General features: G+C 48.1%; 1 protein-coding gene across 4 annotated transcripts in view; it reads right to left on the bottom strand.

The window, feature by feature from the left end:
• tmem138 (transmembrane protein 138) overlaps positions 1-5,016 on the bottom strand; it is a 32,322-nt gene extending 27,306 nt beyond the window's left edge. The window contains exon 1 of one of the 4 annotated variants that reach the window (XM_038807602.1): positions 4,823-5,016. The gene's annotated coding sequence lies outside the window, so the exon portion shown is untranslated. The remainder of the gene's footprint in view (positions 1-4,822) is intronic. The other 3 variants (XM_038807601.1, XM_038807600.1, XM_038807599.1) reach the window with 3 other exon arrangements.
• Positions 5,017-12,707: the final 7,691 nt, after the last annotated feature.

The raw sequence follows: 12,707 nt of genomic DNA, 5'->3' as shown, positions 1-12,707 counted from the left end.
AAGTCTAGACATTTGACTCTTGCGCCCAGTACAAAGCCAGTGTTTAGGCTCAGATCCTCCCGTCAATTCTGTGATCTCCGATCCGAGGTGTTAATATTTAAGCATTTTCTCTTGCCATGCCTTCTCAAGGGACATGTTGTTGTCCTTGTAACGAACTGTGACATCTACCACGGCTATTTCTGGTCCTTCCTGAATATATCAGGTTTCCAGAGGGTTCCGTCTTTGGCCACGAGTCTTGGTTCCAGGTATAATGTCCAGCCGTACTTGGAAACAAACATGCGTAGCTGGTCTAGGATCTTGTGTCGTTTGATCCTCGCCATCTTAAACAGGCAACCACCCGAAATATGTGTGTGTCTCTTGGAGTGTCTCGCACCTTCTGCACGCTTTAACAGAATTTGGACGTCCCTTGATAGGATAGTCCGTGTAGGGTATAAGTTGGTGCGGAGCAATAGATTATTGATTAGTCCAGGGGTGGGAGAACTACGGCCCGCGGGCCGCAAAGGTCTTTATGCGGCCCACCAAGTCATTTTAAAAAAAAAAAAATTTTTTTTTAAAATGTTTTTTTTTAAAAGGTTAATGGCGGGGGCTGTTGGGTTACTTACTGGTATAGGGTGGATACGTTGACTTGAGTAGGGTGATCATTGCTCGGCACAAGATCGAGGGCCGAAGGGCCTGTTTTGTGCTGTACTGTTCTATGTTCTATATGAGGCGCCCAGAATCATAACCGGGTGAAGTAATTATTTTACTTAATATACTATGCGGCCCTTTAAAATTGTGAATTTCTGAATGTGGCCCTTGCACGGAAAAGTTTGCCCACCCCTGGATTAGTCGGTATGACTTCATTTGATGGTAGGATTTAATCCATATACTGGACATTTTATAGTTTTGATAATATGTTATGCCAGAGCTCTGGCTGCTCAGGTTTTTCCATTTTTCGAACTCCCACTCTCTCCACGCAGCGTACCCATTCACTGACTTCTCTCTGAGCCTGTCTTGGTCTCTTAACATGGGCAGTGCCGCCACAACAAGATTTCCGGGATCCTCTTTGTCCGGGTTGCAATCTGACGTGTTGGAAAGGAAGTCCATGACTTCCTTTAGGACCTTGAGCACGCGCAGTCCTCCGATGGTGTCAGTCTTGCTTTTGTCCCGGTACTGGAAGGACACTCTTATGACCGTGTCCGTGAATCACTCGAGTGCTTCGTGTTTGCAGACAATCGCGATGGAATCTGCACTTCGGGTTTGGGCATACCCAGTCTGCCACTCCCATTGTTCGAATACAGGATTCCGTCGGTCATGTGTGGTGGAAGGTGTCGGAGTTCTTTGGTGGTATTCCGGCGTATGGGTATGATTTTATCTAAATTGCGGAGCGTATTCTGCGATACCTCGGAAAGGATCAAATGAAAATACATCCTGGGGATGACATGGGTCTTCAGGACCTTGATCTTCTGCGCTGGTCGGAGAGCCGCCGCCTGTAAAGCGCTAGTCCAGGCTTTGAACTTTTCCGACCACTCCCCTTCTGTCACTCCAGCCCATGGGTCTATTCAGGCTCCCAGGTATTTCTCTGCGTCACTGGAGGGATGTAGGTGATAACCTCTTTCCTGAGCTTCCAGTTTTCACGATGGTTATATACAAAGGTCTTCGACTTGTGGGGGAAGTGGAAGCCTTTGGTCTTAGTGATGTTAATCGCTAAGCCCATATTAGTGCAAAAAGTCTGGAGGAGCTTCAGGTTCTTTTCCATCCCTGCGTGAGAGTCATTCAGAAGGGCTATGTCATCCACGAATGCTAAAGCAGAGCAATTGACACGATTCTCTACCAGAGGCATGATGACCCCTGAGTTGGCCTCCTCCAAGGAGCATATCAGTGGACCCAAAGCTATGTTAAATAGGATTGGCGAAAGTGGGTCTCCTTGCTTGACACCCCTCTCTATCTTTATTTCAGCGGTCTTGGTTTTGTTACCTTCGACCATGGTAGTGTTGCCAGTGTATAGGTCAGAGACAATCATTCAGGTCAGAGACCATAGTTATGAAATCTGGTGGTAGTTGCATTCTCTGTAATGCTTTCACAATGAGCTTGTGCCCAACCGAGTCAAACGCCTTGGCCAGATCGACAAAGACAACTGCGAGGTCCTTCCTGTGCTTTCTCGCTTCCTTTATGATGTTCTCAAGGATTGCAATGTTCTCACTGCACCCGGGAGCAGCTGCCAAGAAACCCTTCTGCCCAAGGTTAATCCAGACCGTCTCGCTGAGACGTTTCGCCATGATCTTGGTGAACAGGTGAAGCAGCATAAGACCGATGGTAATCGGGCGCCAGTTGTCAATATCTTTCAGGCATTCTTGATCCTCGCACTTAGGAATCAAAACCATTTGACTCTTTTTGAGCGAATCAGGGATCGTCGCTGATTTTAACCAGAGGGAGAAGAGCGGAGGAATCCGTGTATCAGCCTCATCATGTATGTCCGACAGCGTCATGCCATCCGGGCCGGGCGCGCTTTTCTCGTCCACGCCCTTGATTGCTTTTGTTACCTCTTCTTCCTCAATTGGTTTCATCAGCTCCCCCTCATCAGTACTGCCTTTGTAGGTGGCGAACTTGCTCACATTCGCCTTATTATTGGGCTTCGAGAGCTTGTCCCGAAAGCACCGTTCAAGCTCCTCAATGGGTAGAGGACATGTGTTGTGGCTGGGGCATCCATGATCTGTCTTGCCAGTTGGCGCCTATTGGTCTTGTAGAGCAGCTGCGTCACTCTAAAGACTGCTTTTCGGGTGGCCCATCTTTTGCGTGCACCACTGTTAACGTTGCACTTCTCTTTCCTGTTCTTTCTTTCCTAACCTCTGCGAGGCCCTTGCGCTTTGGAGAATTTCTTCCTCGCGTCAGCAGCAAATCGGTGATACTTTTCACCATCCCAATGCCCTCAGCCGGCTATTGGGGTCGTTCCTCACACCCAGTAACTGCTCAGCTTTTGTTAGCTGATCATCCACGTCCCTATGTCTTGGGACAGCTGCCGGTGGTCTTAACACTCTCTCTGGGCATGGGTTTGACGTGTTGAGGTTGCTCGTCTCCCCTTTGGGCTCGGATTCTGGGGCATCTTCTGCAAGATTGTCCTCAGTTGCTGCTGGAGCTACCGTCTGTGTTCTCTGCAGGATTCTGCACTTGTCTGAGATCTGTTTCGCAGACTTCGTTGACAAGACAGTGGCTATCTGTTTATTGATAAACCGCTCTCTTTCAAACCGAACCATAAGTTGTCTCAAGAGGGCAACCTTCTCTGCTGGTCTCACCTTCTGGTCTCACCTCCCCGGCTTGGATATGACTTTAGTGGACTCAAGCCTTTTCTCGTTCCGCAGAGCTGGGTGCTCGTGCCTTTCATGTTGCACAAATCCAATTTTGCTCGTGAACCGTTTCTCACATATGCTGCAACCAAAGGCACCAGCCAGAGCTGTTTCCCTTATTCCTTTGCACTTTGCAAAGTGGCAGGCGATAGCCTGTTTTGCCACATTTTGAGCATGTGGGTCCTGTTGTTCTTGACCTGATAGACTTTTGTTATATGACTGTTAAACAGTCCCATGTTGGGGAGGACGGAATCGCACAGTCTGCAATACAACCCATCGGTGGGATAGTGGGTTGTCACTTCTTTGACTGCCGTTCGGTCATAGCTGGGTTCGATAACGACCTCGCCCATGAAGGTGGCCGCATTGGATGTTTCTTCGCACACAGTTTGAACGCCCAGATTTGATTTAGTCACCGTTCCCGGGTTCCCTTTAGCGTATTTTCCACTGTAGAAGGTCTGGGTTACCAGAGCTACTACTTTTCCTGTCGGGTGGTTTCCCGCTCAGGTTCTTCTATAGCAGTGTTTGTGCCACCGACTATTGGGGATACTGGTCTTTCTGGTCTGGCACCCGGATCCGGCTCCCAATAAGGAAGGAGATATTGTCTGATTGGTCTTGCGTCTTCCTCTTCCGTCTGGGTTGAGGTGGACGCTGTTACTAGCACAGCGGGTTGGCTAGAACATGTGCAGCATCGGCACTTTTCAGAGCGCTGCTGCTGACACTTCTGCGGGGCGATTTGGCTTCCGGTCCACAGCCCGTCTGGTCTCAACTATCATTGATAGCATCGCCACAAAAAAATTTTTTCACAGGCAATATTGCAAGATATCAGATCCACTAGGATCACAGCCATCTTGTGCTTTTTCTCGACGTTTAGTCCTTCATTAATTCGTTCCTACTATTGAATTTACCAGCGGGGCCGACGTGGAGGCATGCTTTCCATGTGGTGACAAAAACACGCTAAAACATAAGGGTAACTATCCAGAATTGACACTCTCGGGAGACCCATCTAAGAGAGTCATAGTTATTCCTGCCATGAGTCTGACATCTAGACTCGAAACATTTCTCTCCACAGATGCTGTCAGGCTTGCTGAGATTGTCCAGTATTTTCTGTTTTTGTTTCTCACCACTAACCCCAGGGGCCAGGCTCACACACAGCCTATCCTTTCCTCACCTCGAAGATTAACACTTCTCATCGACCCCCCCCCCCCCCATTCATTCCCGGGTTTCACCTCCAATCCTCATCATTCGATTTATAACTTTAACTTTTCCAAATTAGTCATATTAGACTCGAGACGTTAACCCACAATTCTTTACCCACAATCGCTGTCAGACCTGCTAAGTTCTCCAACATTTTGTTTTTATTTCGATTTCCAGCGTCCGCAATGTTTCGGTTTTATAATTAAATATTCACTTTCCCCCAGGTTAAGGCAGTTGGAATTTTTCACAGGCCCGGGAAAGACGCCAGGAACACGACTGAATCAGAATGAGAAGTGATTGCTCACCGAGTAAAGACTTCACTTTATTCCAGGCCCCAATCCCGCTGCAGCCCACACAAATCCCCAGGCCGCAGCGGCTTTCATGGAAACAGCGACGCGGAGATCATTGGGCATGCGCACACTTTCTGCAGCAACACCAGTCGGCGGGGGCTGGGCGGAGCAGCGGCGGCCCCTATTCGTTACCTCGAGCACAGCGACACTAACGGCCTGGCGGAGTAGCGGCTGTCTCTATTCGTTTCCTCGAACACAGCGACACTAACGGCCTGGACGAGCAGCGGCTGTCGCTATTCGTTCCCTCGAGCACAGCGACACGACGCCTGGAGGAGCAGTGGCTGTCGCTACTCGTTCCCTCGAGCACAGCGACACCTAACGGCCTGGAGGAGCAACGGCTGCCCCTATTCGTTCCCTCGAGCACAGCGACACCTAACGCCTGGAGGAGCAGCGGCTGTCGCTATTCGTTCCCTCGAGCACAGCGACACGACGCCTGGAGGAGCAGTGGCTGTCGCTACTCGTTCCCTCGAGCACAGCGACACCTAACGGCCTGGAGGAGCAACGGTTGCCCCTATTCGTTCCCTCGAGCACAGCGACACCTAACGCCTGGAGGAGCAGCGGCTGTCGCTATTCGTTCCCTCGAGCACAGCGACACCTGCTGGGCTAAAGGAACAGCAACGGCCGCGCCTCATCCTCGCTCAGATTGCGATAAGCTTACAGTCCTTGTCCTAGCTAAAATAGCGACATCTGCTGGCGCTAAATGAACATTGGGGTCTCCCCAAAACCAGAATAAAATCTTCAGGAAAGAGCGATTAAGGAACAGTACAGTAGTCACATATGAGTCGCACGAACTATAAAATATATTTTACTTGTGTCTCTCACTCGCCCTTTGCTTCTTCACCGAATCCCTAGAGTCGCATTTTAAGTCATTGGATAAGCACCCAAAACATAATGTCGTCCAGAGATTTTGCATATTCGTGAAGTCAAATTTCTTCACCAGCGGAACTCTTAACAACTGCGAAAAAGGCCTGGAACTGCAAACGACTCCCGCCCTCATTTGTAGAAAACTGAATAGCGTGCAAAAAAGATGTGGAATTATTCTTTCTCAGAGAGTTGTTCATTATCAACTGTTTATTTATAAGCATCAAATATTAAGCAGAAAAGGGAAGCACTTTTTGATCTGTGGTTTGTTACAATTCAAATCATTAAGACAATTCTGAACAAAAACAGAAAATACTGAACAATCTCAGCAGTTAGGTTGGTTCCCTGTCTGTGCAGAGTCTGTACATTCTCCCCGTGTCTGCGTGGGTTTCCTCCAGGTGCTCCAGTTTCCTCCCACAAGTTCCAAAAAACGTGTTTGTTAGGTGAATTAGACATTCTGAATTCTCTCTCCGTGTACCTGAACAGCTCCGGAGTGTGGCGACTGGCGGCTTTTCACAGTAACTCCATTGCAGTGTTAATGTAAGCCGACTTGTGACAATAATAAAGATTATTACCTGCATACTGTACCGACTTTCTGCAAGCCACTCCATGGAAGAGAGTGGAAATTGATTCTAATAAATATCCAGGAATAAAAGTCTAATGATGACCATGAAACCATTATCGATTGCTATGAACACCCCCCCCCCCCCCCCCCCCCAGCACAGTTGGTGCCTCCTCCTTGAGGCAGAATTGTTTGGTCCTTGTTACCCATTAAGCAGGGAGGGGGGTGAGGGGGAGAGCGGTTTGCTTGCAAAAAGTACAGGAACAGATAGAGCTACGGATTCTCCTTCGGGTGGACATGTCTCAGCCCTATCAAACAAACTGTAACTGTAAAAGGCCAACAGCAAGACCAGGAAGGAGTGCCAAATAAGGAAAGATGGCAGACAGCTCCGTGGTGTCATTGCCCACTCAGTGGTCCACGGAACAGTTGGTGGAGTTTTGACAGTCATGTTCTGGCAGCCCTCTAGAGGACCTGGCGAAGGTGGCTGACTCAATTCGGCAGCCATTGAGAGAGTGGAGAAGGGGTTGGAGGCACATAGTACGTCATTCCAAAAAGTGGAAGCGTTGATGGCGGTCCATGCGAACCAGAGGCAGAAATTACACTGGTGGAGTGCCAAAGGAAGTTGAGGGAGAAAGTGGACGATTTGGAGAATCGGTCAAAGAAACAGAATCTCCATATTTTGGGATTGCCTGAAGGCATTGAGGGGACACAGGCCTCAAAGTATGCAGCGAACATGCTTGGGAAAATGGTGAGGGAGGGGATCGTCGACCAACACCCTGAGGTGGATCGAACATACAAGGTCGCTGAAGAGGAGGCTGAAAGCAGGTGAGTAGTCGAGGGCGATGGTGATGTGACGGCACATATCTAGACAAGATGATGATTTGGCAGTGGGTGAAGGAAATAAAGAAGTGCAGGATCTACCAGGATCTGGATGTGGAGCTGGCGAAGTGGCAGGCTGGGTGTAACAGGGTCAAAGCTGTCCTGTACAAGGAAGTTTGGGGTGCTGTATCCAGCTCAGTTGTGGGTCACGTACCAGGACCAGGAGTCCTAAATGTACATGCCAGAAGAGGAGAGCAGTGTTTGCAAGACCATAGACTTAGGGACTTGTAAGAACTTTAGACCATAGAGATACGAGTGGGGGGAGTGTGGGCATTCTTCGGTTGGGTTGAGTGTTGCATTATGTCGTATATTATGTGGATTATTGGGGTTGTGGGTAAGCAAGAAGGCAGAGGAGTGGGTGCGAGGGATGAGCAGGGTTTGGGTGAAGGCAGTTGCCTCAAGTGGGGGCCACCTTGCTAGTGGATAGGCTAGTTAATGCGAGTGAAGTGAGAGATAGATCTGTTGCGGGGCAGCAAGGGGAGGAGGTGATTCTCAAATATATTTATAACTGCAACAAAATATTTTTCAGAACAAAGCAGCTGGTTCACTAATGTCCTTTAGGGAAGGAAATCTGCAGTCCTCACCTGGTCTGGCCTGGTCTACATGTAAGCTGGACACCCACAGCAATGTGGTTTACTCTTAAATGGCCTAGTAGGGGAGGTGGTGGGGACCCCCTGCTCCATGTAGAGGGAGGCCATTCTTTGGTTTCCTCTGTTCCATCTCCCTAATATTCTAATGAAATAAAAACTGTTGTCAAATGGCCTAGCAAGCCAGTTGTATCGAACCGCCACAAAGTCAATAAAAAGAAGAACCGGATGGACCACCCGGCATCAACCTCGGCAGTGGAAATTACAATGGCAAACCCAAACCCACATCCCACCACACAGCCCTTGTGGAGACAAAGTCCTATCTTCGCATTGAGGATACCCTCCATCATGTTGTGTAGCACTACCATCATGCTAAATGGGATAGATTCAGGACAGATCTAGTAACTCACAGCAGCAGAATCTGCAACATATAACCAACTTCACTATTACCACTATGCCAAGGGATCAACCCTGGTTTAATGAAGAGTGCCGGAGGGCATGCCAGAAGCAACACCAGGTATATTTAAAAATGAGGTATCAACTTGATGAAGCTACAACACAGGGCTACTTGTATGCCAAAAAACATAAGCAGCAAGTGATAGTCAGAGCTAAGCGATCGCACAACCAGATGGGTCAGATCTAAGCTCTGCAGTCCTGCCACATCCAGCTATGAATGCTGGTGGACAATCAAGCAACTCACGAAGGAGGAGGCTCCACAAATATCCCCATCCTCAGTGATGGAGGAGCCCAGCACATCAGTGCAATAGAAAAGGCATTCGCAACAATCTTCAGCCATAAGTGCCGAGTGGATGATCCATCTTGTGTGCTCTAGAGGACCCCAGCATCACAGATGCCAGTCTTCAGCGAATTTGATTCACTCCCAGGTGATAGCAAGAAACGGCTCCAGAATATGCCGCACTCGCAGCCAAGCTGTTCCAGTACAGCTACAACACTGGCATCTACCCAGCAATGTGGAAAATTACTCAGGTATGTCCTGTATACAAAAAGCAGGACAAATCCAACCTGGCCAGTTACCACCCTATCAGTCTACTTTCAATGATCAATAAAGTGATGGAAGAGGTCATCAACAGTGCTATCAAGTAGCTCTTTTTTGGCAATAACCTGCTCACTGATGTTCAGCTTGGGTTCTACCAGAGTCCCTCAGTTCCTGACCTCATTGCAGCCTTGGTTCAAACATAGACAAAAGAGCTGAACTCCAGAGGTGAGAGTGACTGCCCTTGACATCAAGGCAGCTTTGATCGAGTATGGCGTCAAGGAGCCCGAGAAAAACTGGAGTCAATGGGAATCAGGGGAAAACTCCATTGGTTGGAGTCATACCAAGCACAGAGATGGTTGTGGTTGTTGGAGGTCAGCGATCTCAGCCCTGGGACATCACTGCAGGAGTTCCTTAGGGCAGTGTCCGAGGCCCAAACATCTTCAGTTGCTTCATCAGTGGCCTTGCTTCCAATATAAGGTCAAATGTGGGGATGTTCGCTAATGACTACAATGTTCAGCACTATTTGCAACTCCTCAGATACTGAAGCAGTCCACATACAAATGCAGCAAGATCTGGACAATATTGAGGCTTGGTCTGATAAGTGGAAAGTAACACTTGCACCACATAAGTGATCATCTCCAATAAGAGAGAATCAAACCATCGCCCCTTGACATTCGATGGTATTACATCACTATCAACATCCTGGGGGTTGCCATTGACCAGACATTAAACTGGACCAGCCATATAAATACCGTGGCTACAAGAGCAGGTCAGAGGCTAGGAATCCTGCAGTGAGTAACTCATCTCATGACTCCCAAAAGCCTGTCCACCACCTACAAGGCACAAATCAGGCGTGTGATGGAATACTCCCCACTTGTCTGGATGAATGCAGCACTAACGACACTCAAGGAGCTTCACACCATCCAAGACAAAGCAGCCCACTTGATTAGTACCCCTTCCACAAACATTCAATTCCTGATCACCTTCTCAAGGGAAATTAGGGATGGGCAACAAATGTTGGTCAAGCCAGTGAACCCCATATCCTGTAAAAATGAATTTTAAAAGATTTTGGTGCCTTGCTCCACAGTGACTATGCAGAACTTCTTTCCAAACAGCAGTGTGTACCATCTACAAGATGCACTGTGGGAACTCACCAAGGCCCCTTTGACAGCTTTGTTCAAATCCACAATCATTACTATCTGGAAGGATGAGGGCGGAAACACCACCACCTGAAAGTTCCCCTCCAAGTCACTCAACATCCTGACTTGGAAATATATCGCCACTGTCGCTGGGTCAAAAGTCTGGAACTCCCTCCCTAACAGCATTGTGGGTGTAACTATACCACATGACGGCAGCAGTTCAAGGCGGCAACTCACTACCACCTTCTCAAGAACAATTAACATTGGGCAACAAATGCTGGTCTAGCCAGCGAAGCCCACATCCTTCAAAAATGATTTTTTTTTTAAAAATTGGTGCCGTGCTCCTCATACTGACTATGCAGAACCTCTTTCCTCGTTCTACCTATGATATTTATACCTACATGGACCGCAACAGCTGGATCATCCCAGTCACACTGCAAGTTCCTCTCCAGGCCTAAGTAGTTGTCCCAAACCCTGGCATCGAGTTGGCATCACAGCCTTCTATATTTTCATTGGTTGCTGCACAGAACAGCATCAATGCTCCTCGCTACACTATCCCCAACTAACATTACATTCCTGTCGCTTCTCGGCCGTTTGGCTAAGATCAAGTACGTGCGTAACACTACTTCCCTTTTGCAGAACCCCCCTCCCCCGCTTAAATGGCTCCCTGTACCATGGTGCCATGCCATAAAATAAGTAATCATAATTTACAACATAATTACAGACAAAAATTACAATTCTGCAATCCTTTAATGTGCAATTACAATATATTGCAAAATGCAGGTATCTTTAATACAAAATGTAGAGAGCAGACCTTCCATTTTTATTCTGTAAATTAAAGGCCATATACTCAGAATCCCATCAGTGCAGAAGGCCATTTGGCTCATCAAGTCTGCACCGAACCTCTGAAAGGCCCAATCCCCTATCTTAACCCCGTAATTCCACCTGGGGCAATTTAGCATAGCCAATACACCTAACCTGCACATCGTTGGACTGTGGGAAGAAACCGGAGAACCCGGAGGAAACCCATGCAGACACGGGAAGAATGTGCAAACTCCACAGACAGTTACCCAAGGTCGGAATCGAACCCTGGTGCTGTGAGGCAGCAGTGGCAACTGTGCAGAGAACATTAAATAACATTAATTAAATTCTTAATCATTTGCATTATTATTTATAAGCATTGCGAAGTGGGGGATTAGGCTGTTGTGCAGCTCCCTTTCATCCCGACTGTGCTCCCAGCCCCCACCCCCCCTTCCTACCCATCTGCTCCCTCCCCAACTCAGTTAGTTGCTGGTTGTGAACCAGGTTTGTGAACTTCTTCCATGTATCGTAGAATATCTCCTCGGACCCCCTATCACAAATTTAATTTTTTTTCTATTTTCAGGAACTCAGCCAGGTCGGAGAGCCACTCCGAGGCCCTGGGTGGTTTTGCCGACTTCCAGCCTAGCAGGAGTCTCCACCTGGTGATCAGTGAGGCGAGGCATTTGCCCCCTTCCCTTCCAGAGCTCAGGATGCTCTGACACCCTGAAAACCACCACAGATGGGCACAGCTCCATCTAAACCCCCAAAACGCTGGACGTGGCCTCGAAAAAGGCCACCCAGAACTCAGAGTCTGGGGCAGGTCCAGAACACGTATGGTTGTCCAGGCTCCCCGACACCACTCGCATTTATCCTCCAACTCTGGGAAGAACCCGCTCATACGTGTCTTAGTAAGGTACGTTCTGTGCACCACCTTAACCCAGTGCAAGAGGAGGTGGAGTTGATCCTGTGCTGTGCCTCGATCCAGAGTTCTCCCCCTATCTCTATGCCCAGCTCCTCCTCCCATTTTTAAAAAATAAAAATTTAGAGTAGCCAATTATTTTTCTTTTCCAATTAAGGGGCAATTTAACGTGGCCAATCCATCTATCCAGCACTTTGGGTTGTGGGGGGTGAAACCCACCCAGACATGGGAGAATATGCAAACTCCACACGGACAGTGACCCAGAGCCAGGATTCAAACCCGAGTCCTCAGCGCCGCAGTCCCAGTGCTACCCACTGTGCCACATGCTGCCCTCTCCTCCCATTTCTGCCTGGTCCCGTCCAGTGGGGTCCTGACCTTTTCCATTAGTCAACCATAGATATCACCACATTTGTTTTCCACTAACCATTGTGTCCAGAAATGTGTGTCCGGGTCTGTAGGGGAAGAGAGGTAGATGGGGGGGGGGGGGGGGGGGGGGGGCTGCAATCTCAGCATCGTCTAAATTGCTCAGAGGGGGTTCAGGAGGGTTGCACAGGAAACAATTCACTTTTGGGGGTTTATTTAATATTATTTTAAGCATCCCAAATCAACTTTCTGAATATAACTTTTATGTATAAGTTTTACAAATATATTAGATGGCAAATAAATACAAGATTTAAAGTTCATGGACTTGGTAGCGGCTTTTAAGAGGCATCTAGACAAATATATGAATAGGGTGGGAATGGAAAGATACAGACTCTAAGTGCATACGATTTTAGTTTAGGCAGGTACCATAGTCGGCACAGGCTTGGAGGGCCAAAGGGCCTGTTCCTGTGCTGTATTGTTTTTTGTTAATTCCATGGACACTGCACAAAATTGAAAGGCCCATGGTTCAATTACTGTAATGTGTCGGAAGAGCACAAAGCTCATGGATTGATTTCACAGCTCCTAATGTAAGGGAAGCAGAATTCTAAGAGGTAAGGAAAAGATTACGCTCAGGTCCACGGTTAAATAGCCTGCTCAGTCTAAACTCACATGAAGAACAGGCATTAAATGGTGTTAATGGGGTAAGAAGGCACTGGCATCAATGGAACTATA

The sequence above is a fragment of the Scyliorhinus canicula genome, chromosome 9 (assembly GCF_902713615.1).
Source record: "Scyliorhinus canicula chromosome 9, sScyCan1.1, whole genome shotgun sequence".
Classification (NCBI taxonomy): Eukaryota; Metazoa; Chordata; class Chondrichthyes; order Carcharhiniformes; family Scyliorhinidae; genus Scyliorhinus; species Scyliorhinus canicula.
This window is presented reverse-complemented; position numbering and strand designations above follow the sequence as displayed.